A 13,146-nucleotide genomic window follows, 5' to 3' on the forward strand; every position below is an offset into this window, starting at 1 on the left:
TGTGTGTGTGTGTGTGTGTGTGTGTGTGTGTGTGTGTGTGTGTGTGTGTGTGTGTGTGTGTGTGTGTGTGTGTGTGTGTGTGTGTGTGTGTGTTGTGGTTTTTGTGTTAAAGTTGTTGTGTGGTTTTTATTGTTTGGAGATGGTGAGGGTGATGTGTGTGGTGGTGTGGTGGATGGTGGTGGGTGTAGTGATGGTTAATAAGAGTGTGGATGATCAGAGATGATTGAAAGAAACTATGAGGGAAGACTCAACTCAGTTAGTTACAGTTGGTTTAAAAATTGAAGTGAAAATGGATGAAGGGGTTTATAATGGATGAAGGATTAATTCTAATAAAGGAGGGAGACATTTGGTATTGGGGATAAGTAACTGGGTAAAAACAGGATACTGGAGTAATAAATTAAATTGGTTTATTAACAGGGGCAATAGGCAAAAATGTAATAAAAAGGACAGGGGTGTGGTGAGTGAGGCACAATTGCAGTCATGAAAAATAGACATGTACAAAAAAATCACATTAAAAAATATACTAGATAAGATCTTAGGACTCATATACAGTAGCTTAGTGTGGAACACGATGTCTGGAAGTTGGCCACCGGCCTCTTGCAGCGTTGTGGGTGGGGGTTATTAGAGGCTACCGGAGATGTGTTGTTACCAGTGTTAACGGTTTTATGAGTGTTGCTTCTAATGGCGATCAGCACGGTGTTGTGCGGAGTGTTTGTTGCTGCTGATGATATTGACGGTGGTGGTGTTGGTGGTGATGGTGGTGGTGGGGGTGAGGGAGGGGGAGTAATTGTAATGCCTTGGTGGTGGTGGTGGTGGTTGTGGTGGCGCAATTATTGTTAATATTATTGCCCGCCTCAGCGTAGCGAAGAGTAACAGGAAGATTGTGTGTCTGCTTGTTTGTCTTTCCTTTACAAACATATCTCTTAAACAGTTTGACAGAGTTACCATATGCACATGAGAACATCCTTTTGTGAGTACCTCAAACTTTATTGAAAAAATATCTCCAATGAATACTTACTGTGTTTTGGCGAAAATAGAATCTGATTTCCTCTAGGTGACCATATGGAAAAAAACGCATTTGCTGTGAGGGAAGACAATGAGTGCTGTGAGAGGAAACCCGCAGCGATTCGGAGGTGGCCAGGCCCAGGCCCACCCCGACCATGAATGTTTTTCTGTAGGTTGCCGGCGGGACATGGGGGTGGTTTGGCCCTGAACATGAGTACTTACAGTTTATTGCCTCCATTTGGGCCGCGCCGGACCCTAGCCGATAAAATCCGATAAAAAATCGGCCAATATTGCTGGCGATACGTATTCCTCGGAATACGCAGGTTCACTATTATTATTATTATTATTATTATTATTATTATTATTATTATTATTATTATTATTATTATGATTATGATTATCATTGTTATTTTTAATTGTAGTAGTAAAGTAGAAGTAGAGGTGGTGGTGGTAGCAGTGGTATTAATGATAATAGTATTGGTATTGGTATTAGAAAAGTAATAGCAGTAAATCTTCATTTAAATTGTCATCATCATCGTCATCAGTAGCATCCGACGCTGCCGCGGCAGCTCGTCGTCCCGGGCGCCGGCTTGTTTGTGCTCACGGGTCCCGCCCCACAGAGCCGGAAATACGAACTTTAAGAAGAAAAATAAAATGAAAACTAAGTTTGCATTGGATTCACATCAGAATCTAAGTTTTTCCCACTAAAATTGAAAACAAAATTTCTGGAGTGCACCTCGACGCGGGAAGTTCGGTGGCGCTTTTCACGGCGGGGAAAATGGGACGTGTCCTCGGCGCTGCCTGGCTGCCGGGAAATTCATGAGTCTTAACTTTGACTTCCGCCGCGATATTTTTAGTCAATATTCAGTCTTAGGGGAGACTCTTCCTAAAGGAGAAAAACAACATCACCCACTCGTAAAGGCGTTGCTGAGACCTTTGTGTAGCAGTGACGCCGGGAACGATTGCGTATCCTTCCTCCGGCAAACCTCTCCATCCTCGGATACCTTCCTCTTCACGCCCCTCCAGGTAGCCCTACTCCCTCCCAAATTTCCATACAAAGGGAGGAAGGAAAGGAAGGAAGGAAAGGGAAGAAGGAAAGGAAGATAGGAAAGGAAGGGAGGAAAGGAAGGAAGGAAAGGGAGGAAGGAAAGGAAGATAGGAAAGGAAGGTAGGAAAGGGAGGAAGGAAAGGAAGTGAGGAAAGGAAGGTAGGATATTCCTCTTCCTTCCCTTTCAATATTTGTCATTCCTCACGCCTTATCCTTACGTAATTGTCCTTGCATCTTCCATGAATTTGATATTTCTCAGAACTTACTCACCTGTACTTGATATTCTGCCTCCTATATATCATTCTATATTTTGATGTTCAACTTTAATTATTTCATCAGTACTTAATGTTCCACCGCTGAACCTTTCCACCCACACCCACACAAGGCATCAGACCCTTCTTGCTATTCAATGTCTACTCTGAACGCTGCGTCTTTGTTTCTCCTTCGGATTGTCAATTGGCATATAAAGGCCAGTTAGTCTGTATCTTCACCCTTGTATTTTGATTACTTTACATTGTTTCCTGTGCTTTCGTATGTCCAGCGCTTCTGGGACGTTATCTCGCCCCGAAGAAGTACAGAAGTTGTCGCCCCGAAGAAGTACAGAAGTTGTCGCCCCGAAGACGTACAGAAGTTGGCCAAGAAATGTTTGTGTATAGCTCCTCGTGGTCTCTTCAAGCCCCCTCCAGCACGTTCCCGGAGACTCATTATCGGCATCTGTTCATCCCAACACGTCTCGCTGCGTCTTCGGGATCCATAGAGTGTATTCATGTAGTGTTACTCAGGTAGGGAAGGTAGAAGAGGTAACGCATGATATAACGAGTTCCTTTTGTCTATTTTTTTTTTAACTGCGAAGAAAGCAGCTCAAGGGGAAAAATAAATCAGAAGCAGTGCTCCTATAAAAGAAAATAGAAAAGAGTGACCAGAAAAGAGGTCAGTTTCGGAAGTAGATGTAGGTTGGACGTATAACATATTTTTTTGTATATTTTCACTTTCCAAATGTGTATCAAGTTAAAGTTCTGGGTTATTATTATCGTTTCATCGGTGGCCGGCTCATCATAAATCCCGCAGTACTTATCCTTTCCATTCCTCTATAATAGTGGGTCATGATCTCCCCCCCCTCCCGTCATTTATAACCGTTTGCCCTCGACGAATAAAATAAATAAAGTGGCCTTACTTGTTTAATTAAATCGGAAAGCGAACGTATAGGGAAGCCAATACAAATTTAACTTTATTTATGTGGTCATCGGGCGCAATCGTGCATAATAAAAGTGATATGTTGGTATTTATAAACAAGGGAAGTATGAATATCTAGTGAGGGGCGAGAGAGAGAGAGAGAGAGAGAGAGAGAGAGAGAGAGAGAGAGAGAGAGAGAGAGAGAGAGAGAGAGAGAGAGAGAGAGAGAGAGAGAGAGAGAGAGAGAGAGAGAGAGAGAGAGAGAAAAGAGAAAAAGAAGAGAAGGAGAAAGGAGAAAGGAGAGAGAGAGAGAGAGAGAGAGAGAGAGAGAGAGAGAGAGAGAGAGAGAGAGTGAGAGAGAGAGAGAGAGAGAGAGAGAGAGAGAGAGAGAGAGAGAGAGAGAGAGAGAGAGAGAAGAGAAGAGAAGAGAAGAGAAGAGAGGAGAGGAGAGGAAAGAATAAAAGAAAAGAAAAAAAGAAAAAAAGGAAAGGAAAGGAAAAGAAAGGAAAGGAAAGGAAAGGAAAGGAAAATAATAGGGAGAGAGAGAGAGAGAGAGAGAGAGAGAGAGAGAGAGAGAGAGAGAGAGAGAGAGAGAGAGAGAGAGAGAGAGAGAGAGAGAGAGAGAGAGAGAGAGAGAGAGAGAGAGAGAGAGAGAGAGAGAGAGAGAGAGAGAGAGAGAGAGAGAGAGAGAGAGAGAGAGAGAGAGAGAGAGAGAGAGAGAGAGAGAGAGAGTAAATGGCAATCAGGCCGTAATACATATCCCCTAGCATGGTCGGAAGGAGTTAGCAGATGGAAGAATCGCGTTATTAAGGAGTCTATTAAAGAACGGAAAAACGTTTAGTTGGTAGTTTATGGACAAATAAGCCGAGGAGAGGACGTACTGCTGGGGGGGGGGGGGGGTTGTGATGGGGATATAGGTTGGTTCTTGTTAGAAGGGAGGTGCTGGTACTGGGGACTTCGTTTAGGCTGGTGGTGGTGGTTGGGGCTGGCGTTGGGGGCTGGAACACGTGGTGATGGTGTCAAGCTTTTGGTGTTAGTGGGGTTGGCCTTCATGGGGGCTTGGGGCTGGTGATGAGGGCTGGGGGTTAATTGCTACTGGTGACTGTCTCCTGATGTTGGAAGTGACTGTCCTGTGATGGTGGACAATTAGTGGTACTTGGGGCTGATAGTGATGATAGCAGGCTCCTCTTGGTGTTGGTAGGGTTGGTTGTGATAGAGAACTGGTGATGGTGGTGGTAGGGACTGATGTCTAGACCGGTAGTGGTAGAGGCAGTTGATTGTGGTGGCCGTGGTAGGAACTGGTAGTATCTTGGGATGTGAACTGGTTGTAATGGTGAGGGAAATAGTGGTGGTATTGGCTTTGTGTTGGGAATTGACGGTAGCGAGTGCATGTTACTATAAGTCGCTCGGGGTAGCTGGTGTAGATGGGTCGGGGACTAGTAGCATCGGGGGACTGGTGGTGATGATGATGTGTGTGTGTGTGGGGGGGGGGGGGTAGGAGTGGAGCTTCGCGAAGGTTATCGGAAGCGCCGCCACGCGCGGAAATTATCTGAAGATTCAAAGCAAATTGAGTAACACGGGACGCACCCATCGCTCGGGGGAAGGTTCTTTTTTTTTTTCACCACGTCTTCGTCTTTTTCAGAATCGTTGAGGATATGGCCAAGAAGAGGAGGAGGAGGAGGAGGAGGAGGAGGACACCAACATTACCATACCAGGGGCTGCTATACTTTATTTACCTTCCCTCAACACTTTCTTCTCTCGTGTTTTCCTGTATCAGTTTTTTGAGGGTGTGTACCGTTGGCGTGGGCGAGTAGTTTACGGGTCCGTGTACTGGAAGTGGGTGTAAAGGCTTGTCCCGGTGAGTGAGGGGAAATCACGCCCGGGGCAGCCGCTGAATATGAGGCAAAATTGTCCATAGATTGCCTTTTTATTTTTTTTCCCTCACTGGAGCCTTCGCGAGGGTAGGTTGAGTGGGGCGGTGGGTGGGTGGGGGGGGGAGAGAGTCGGCACTTCACCCTCCCTTCTCTCTCTTTGTCTCCCCTTATCTATCTATCTATTTGTCTGTCTATCTATTTATCTATCTCTTCCTTTCGTGTGTATGTGTATATTTATATGCGACATTATGCATTTGTATATTATTATAACTTTAATTTTTATATTTCTAATTTCTCACCTTTTAGATTTTTTGGTTCTTTTAAAATTATGCTTCGTTCCGTCTGGGCGCCTCACTCCATCACTTCGTCGTCTTCCTTCCTTTCTTCCTTCTCACCCTCCCTCCCTTCCTCCCTCCCTCCTTCTCTCTCTCCCTACCTCCCTCCCGTCTTCCCTCCCTTCCTTCCTTCCTTCCTTTCTTTCTTTCTTTCTTTCTTTCTTTCTTTCTTTCTTTCTTTCTTTCTTTCTTTCTTTCTTCCTTCCTTCCTCCCTCCCGCCTTCCCTCCCTTCCTTCCTTCCTTCCTTCCTTCCTTACTTCCTTCCTTCCTTCCTTCCTTCCTTCCTTCCTTCCTTCCTTCCTTCCCTCCCTCCCTCCCTCCCTCCCTCTTTCCTTCCTTCCTTCTTTCCTTCCTTCCTTCCTTCCTTCCTTCCTTCCTTCCTTCCTTCTTTCCTTCACCACTCTGCTCGCATCACTGTCATTCACCTTCCCTGCCTCCAACATTCTATCTCCCATCCACTTCTTCCCGCTCTCCCTCGCTTCACACCTGCACTAACCTCGTTCCTCACCTTCGCTCGCTATCCTCTATCACAAAGGGACACCAACGTGGACTAAAAGCTTAACACTTTCGACGTGTATTTTTTTTCGTAAACTTTCAGAACATTCGGTCCAGTATCGGCTCTTGCGAAGGGAGAACCACAATTTTATTCACCATGAAGGAAGTAACTTTTATATCTGTCTATCTATCTGTCTATCTATCTATCTATCAATCAGTCTATCTATTTATCTGTCTAGACACACCCCACACACACACCTTGGCTTTTATGCATTATCACGTTAGTAAAGCAAGTCGACAATTATAAAAGTCATCCGTAAATAAAATAGTTCGGATCGTTTTGGATTCTTTGAACTTCGTGTCATAGTTGAAGAGATTTAATTCCTCATCCCTTCAGTCATGTCGATTTTTAAACTCTTAAGCCGTCGCTGCACAACTGGCTTGCTGTGTTTCAAATTGTGCCACGTTGGTTTTTATTATTATTATTTTTATTATTATTATTATTATTATTATTATTATTATTATTATTATTATTATTATTATTATTATTATTATTATTATTATTATTATTATTATTATTATTATTATTGTCATTATTATTATTGTTCTTCTTCTTCTTCTTCTTCTTCTTCTTCTTCTTCTTCTTCTTCTTCTTCTTCTTCTTCTTCTTCTTCTTCTTCTTCTTCTTCTTCTTCTTCTTCTTCTTCTTCTTCTTCTTCTTCTTCTTCTTCTTCTTCTTCTTCTTCTTCTTCTTCTTCTTCTTCTTCTTCTTCTTCTTCTTCTTCTTCTTCTTCTTCTTCTTCTTCTTCTTCTTCTTCTTCTTCTTCTTCTTCTTCTTCTTCTTATTATTATTATTATTATTATTATTATTATTATTATTATTGTTATTATTGTTATTATTATTATTATTTATTATTATTATTATTATTATTATTATTATTATTATTATTATTATTATTATTATTATTATTATTATTATTATTATTATTATTATTATTATTATTATTATTATTATTATTATTATTATTATTATTATTATTATTATTGTTATTATTATTTTCGTTTTTTACAATATTTATGTTGTTATCGTTGCCGCTGTTGCTGTTATAGGAGTTGTAGTTGTGATGGTGATTATGCTCAGGATCAAGGTACTGATTTTTTTTCAATGATAATTGATGATTTAAATTTTCATGTTGATGTGGAATTATAATAATAATAATAATAATAATAATAATAACAATAATAACAAAAGTAATATTAAGAATCATAAATATTATACTGGAAAATATAATTTCAAATAGTTGAGTGTCACTTAATTTTTTTCGTGGTCTTTTGTTGCACTCAGTGTAATTATTAAAGTTCAGAAATAAAAATTCTAGCTGGAAAACGAATCATGATAAAAGTGCATTTTACTTTTTCATTTCGTTGTAATAAGAAGTCAAAAGTGCGAGGGTGTCACATAAAAACGGATTGCTGAAAAAAAAAATCAATCCTTTTTGTACAAAAATTCAAACTCATTTTGTACAACAACAAGCAGCTGTTATTATTATTATTATTATTATTATTATTATTATTATTATTATTATTATTATTATTATTATTATTATTATTATTATTATTATTATTATTATTATTATTATTATTATTATTATTATTATTATTATTATTATTATTATTATTATTATTATTATTATTATTATTAATATTATTATTATTATTATTATTATTATTATTATTATTATTATTATTATTATTATTATTATTATTATTATTATTATTATTATTGTTATTATTATTATTATTATTATTATTATTATTATTATTATTATTATTATTATTATTATTATTATTATTATTATTATTATTATTATTATTATTATTATTATTATAATTGCACATCAACATGAAAATTTAAATCAATTATCATTGAAAAAAAAAAAAATCTCGAAGGGAGCCTCAGCTTCAACTTTTCCTACTGAGTACCGCCCAATTTCTATTACTCCTATCCTCTCTAAGATCTTTGAGAGGCTTTTGGCTAAACGGCTTTTTATATACTGTGATAAATTAAATCAGTTACCTGATTTTCAGTTCGGATTCCGTAAGGGTTTGGGAACATGTGACGCTGTCTTGACTCTCTCATGACCTGCAGTCGTCTTTGGATCGTAGGCATGAGTCTCGAGTTGTTGCTATTAATTTTAGTTCTGCTTTTGATGTTGTGAATCACAGGGCTCTAATTTATAAACTACAACTTCTTTTTATTGGTGGAAATCTCAGTATTTTTAAAGAATTTTTAACTAATCGATAACAGTGTGTGGTTGTTGATGGTGCTGCTCTGCTTCTCTGCCTGTTGTTTCTTGTGTTCCTCAGGGCAGTGTCCTTGGACCTTTATTTTTTAACATTTTTATTTCTGACTTGGGCATTAACCTCGAAAATAAGCTTATTTCATATGCTGATGATACAACTCTGTACTCCTCTGTTCACTCTTCTAGCAACAGAGGTGAAATTACTGCATCTCTGAATTAGGACTTGGCAATGATCACCGCTTGGGTCAACTTTGGGGCATGAAGCTTAATGCTAATAAAACGCATTCCATTACCATCAGTAGATCCCGTACCTTGAATCCATCTCATCCTTGTTGGCATATTTTGGGTGAACAGATTAAGGATGTTTCTAGTATTCGTTAGTTGGGAGTCACTCTTGATTCTAAACTGACATTTGAGAAGCACATCCGTTCCATGTCTTCCACTATTGCACAGAAGACAGGCTTACTTCGTAAGTGCTTCAAAATATCTGCTTGTGACTCAACTGTAATGAAATCTTTTAATGCATTCATTTTGCCCCACTCTGAGTATTGTGCTCCTGTTTGGATGTCTGCTGCCAATTGCCATTTAAAGTTACTTGACAGAGCTATCAATTCAATTAAATTTATTTCTCCGGCACTTGTTCTTGATCTTGATCATCGGCGTCAAGTTGGTGCCCTTAGCATTTTATTTAAAGTTTTTAAGAATAATCGGCATTCCTTACGCAATGCTTTGCCAGATCCCTTTACTCCTGCCTGGGTCACGAGGTTTGCTCTTAGTCAAAACGATCATGCTTTTAATCCTATGAATTTTTGTACGACACAATTCTCACGATGTTTTCTTCCGTCGTTGACAAGTTTATGGAATCAGTCACCCAAAGAGATCGTCCTTTCTGCAGACATTTCTACATTTAAGTCTCGTGTCAATGTCTTTTTGAAACAATAATTTTTTTTTCCTCCTTTTGGCTTTGACTGCCAGTTTCTTAACTATTCGTTGACTTTGCTTTTCTCCAGCACCTTTTGGTATTTTGTGTGGTTCAACTTGCTGTATCTGCACCCTGAAGGGAGGCTTTGATAGCTTATCATAATAATGATAATAATGATGTTATTTAACGATGAACGCTGCAGCCCGGAGCAGACGTGCCACCACACTGTTGTTCATTTTTACTCACTTCTAATCCTTGAGCTGTAATATATTTTCCTTTGAAACCGGATAATTTGTTTGGTATTTTAATTTTATCACTGAAATCCATGTATGAGAGAGAGAGAGAAGAGAGAGAGAGAGAGAGAGAGAGAGAGAGAGAGAGAGAGAGAGAGAGAGAGAGAGAGAGAGAGAGAGAGAGAGAGAGAGAGAGAGAGAGAGAGAGAGAGAGAGAGAGAGAGAGAGAGAGAGTTCTGATTCGCCTTATTTTACCATGCTCTACCCAGAACTTTCTTTTTGAATAAGTTGTCTTATGAAGTAGCAGCTAATTGTCATCGCAGTGCCTTGAAAAGTATAAGAACCAGTCTGACCAGCTTCAGTCTTCATCTTCTCTTCATTTTCAGTCTCATTACTCATTTATCTTAGCCTTCTAGTAGTTTTTTGCCAGCTTCAGTGCACATCCGCTTTATTGTTCATTTATCTTCACCATAGTATTCATTCATATGGAGTACTCATCAGTCTCGATACTCACTTAGCTTCAGTCAAGTATTCAGTGGTTTTCAGTGTGCGTCAGTCTGCTTTACCGTGCCACAACTCTTTCTGCCTCGTCATACAGTCTTGAGTCCAGTCTTCCTTCACGTTGATTGTGCGTCAGGCTCTCCCACAACCATAACTCGTATTCTCTATTAGGTCAAGTTTCACTCGTCATTCGTCACCCTTTTCCCCTCGTTTTCTCATCCTGCATTCCTGTATTTCGGTAGCGCTTCGTTTTTTTTTATAACCTTGTATTTACACCTACATTACCCCGTACCTGCTCCAAACTATTGATTCACTTTTTCTCTTCCGCAGGTAAGCTTGTAGTCCCGCCACAGCTACAGCATACGGAAAACTCTAAGGGTCACATCTGCCGCGTTTAAATACCTCGGATGGCAAGTACTCGTATACATATTATCAGTATTCTTCTATTGTTTCATATTATCAGTATTCTTCCATTGTTTCTTTATTTTGTGGTGCTATTAACCAATTCCACATCGATGAAGGAAATCGTATTACACACACACACACACACACACACACACACACACACACACACACACACACACACACAGGTTTGGAACGGACTAATTGAATATGTAGTATCGGCGAAGAGTGTGCAAAGCTTTAAGGAAAAGTTGGATAAATGCAGATACGGAGACGGGACCACACGAGGGTAAAGCCCAGGCCCTGTAAAACTACAACTAGGTAAATACAACTAGGTAAACACACACACACACACACACACACACACACACACACACACACACACACACACACACACACACACACACACACACACACACACACACACACATACCGGAGGTGCTTTGTGTCAGGTATACGAACAATTTTTTTTCGGGAATCAGTGACATAATAGTGCAATAAAGAGGCGGAAGCGCTGCCTGGATGCCGGCCATTAGAAGCGGAATCTGTTGAGAGGATGAAAAGGCTGGATAGCGCACACTTCCCGCCGCTTCCTGGATGTGTGGCACCGATGAGCTGCATACTGTTGGGGCGAGGAAGAGGGAGAGGGATGGAGGGAGGGAGAGATGGAGAGAGAGAGGGAGAGAGGGAGGGAGGGAGGGAGAGGGTGAGGGTGAGAGGAAGAGAGAAAGGGTGAGAGGAAGAGGGAAAAGGGGAAAGGAAGAGAAAGGGGGAAAGGAAGAGAGAAAAGGGAAGAGGAAGAGAGAAAAGGGGAGAAGAATAGAAATGGGGAGAGGAAGAGAGAAAAGGGGAGAGGAAGAGAGAAAAGGGGAGAGGAAGAGAGAAAAGGGGGGAGGAAGAGAAAGGGGAAAGGAAGAGAAAGGGGGAGAGGAAGAAGGGGAGAGGAAGAGAAAGAGGGAGAGGAAGAGAGAAAAGGGGAGAGGAAGAGAGAAAAGGGGAGAGGAAGAGAGAAAAGGGGAGAGGAAGAGAAATGGGGAGAGAGGGAGGAGAGGAAGAGAGAAAGGGAGGAAGAGAGAAAGGGGAGAGGAAGGGGAGGAAGAGAAAGTGGAAAGGAAGAGAAAGGGGGAGAGTAAGAAGGTGAGAGGAAGAGAAAGTGGGAGAGGAAGAGAAAGGGGGACAGGAAGAAGGGGAAAGGAAGAAGGGTGAGAGGAAGAGGGTGAGAAGAAGGGTGAGAGGAAGGGTGAGAGGAAGAAGAGGAGAGGAAGAAGGGGAAGAGGAAGAAGGGGAAGAGGAAGAAAGGGAAGAGGAAGAAGGGAAGAGGAAGAAGGGAAAAGGAAGAAGGGAAGAGAAAGAAGGGAAGAGAAAGAAGGGAAGAGAAAGAAGGGAAGAGAGAGAGAGAGAGAGAGAGAGAGAGAGAGAGAGAGAGAGAGAGAGAGAGAGAGAGAGAGAGAGAGAGAGAGAGAGAGAGAGAGAGAGAGAGAGAGAGAGAGAGAGAGACTAATATCGTTAATTAGTTTCCTATGTTAATTATTTCTCGTCATCAATTATATCTTGGGCATTTAATTTTGCATCTCCACAACCCTCCGAGTCGGCTCCACGCGCCTTGATCCACGACTCGCTGACAGGAACTTTATCAGTCTTCTCCGGGAACCCGTGAATAGCGTTTGTGTAGGGACGTCGTGTTGTTTGCGCGCCGCCGAAAGTTTCCCTCAGAAGTCTCTTAATGAGCCTTAATTTTCCGCCAAAACACGTCCGCTAATTTTCAGAAGCTTCCTGATTTTGTTTGTGTCCACTGAAGTAATTGAAGTTTAAATTACGTTTTTTTGGAGACGTAGACTGCAAGGTGATTAATTCGTTTTAATCGGTCAAGGGGATTGATAAGGGCGATTTACACACAGTAGCTATTTTAATAAGAGACGGGACACGTAGCAATAGGTATAATTTGGAATGAATTATGGTTTAGGTAAGAAATTATTTACTGGCTTACGAATAAGATAGTTGATGATTAGGAACAAACTAAGCAGGTGTATTTATGATTGAGAAATTGAGGTTTGGTATATTCAGTGATGAGGAGGGAAGTTAGTGAATAATTCGTCCTCAGTAATTTTAATGTTTAGACCGTCTGGCCTCTTGTAGTCTCTCTATATCCTTGTGTATCTTTGACTTAGCTCCTCATAGCATCGTTAGAGCACCCAGTTCCTTTTTTTTTTGTTAGCTACTGCGTTCTGTTTTCTCATTTACGACAATGCATCCGATAGTTTCATTGTTAAAGAATAGTTAGTTACACAGGATTTACTGAGCGCATTCTTTTATGACCCTGTTAGCCACGACTGACCAGCGTGATAACAATAACAGCAATATTGTAAATAATAATACATTAAGTCGACGGATTATTTACCGCCACAATATCGTTAGAGCGCCGTCCTCCCCGTCTCCGTTAACCATGGCAAACTAGCGCGATACCACCACCTCGCAACCCACCACCTCGCAACACACCGCTCTGCAACGCACTACTACGCAACACACCACTTTGCAACACACCACTTCGCAACAAAACACTTCGTAACACACCACTAGGGAACCCACTACTTCGCAACACACCACTTCGCAAAACACACAACTTCGCAACACAACTCTTTGCAACGCACTACTTCACAACACACCACTTCCCAACACAGACCACTTCGCAGCACACCAATTCGCAACACACCTCTTCGCAACGCACCACTTCGCAACACACCACTTCGCAACACACCGCTCCGCAATGCACTACTACGCAACACATCACTTTGCAACACACCACTTCGCAACACACCACTTCGCAATGCACCACTTCGCAACGCACCAATTTGCA

Source organism: Eriocheir sinensis, chromosome 10 (genome assembly GCF_024679095.1).
Source record: "Eriocheir sinensis breed Jianghai 21 chromosome 10, ASM2467909v1, whole genome shotgun sequence".
Lineage (NCBI taxonomy): Eukaryota > Metazoa > Arthropoda > Malacostraca > Decapoda > Varunidae > Eriocheir > Eriocheir sinensis.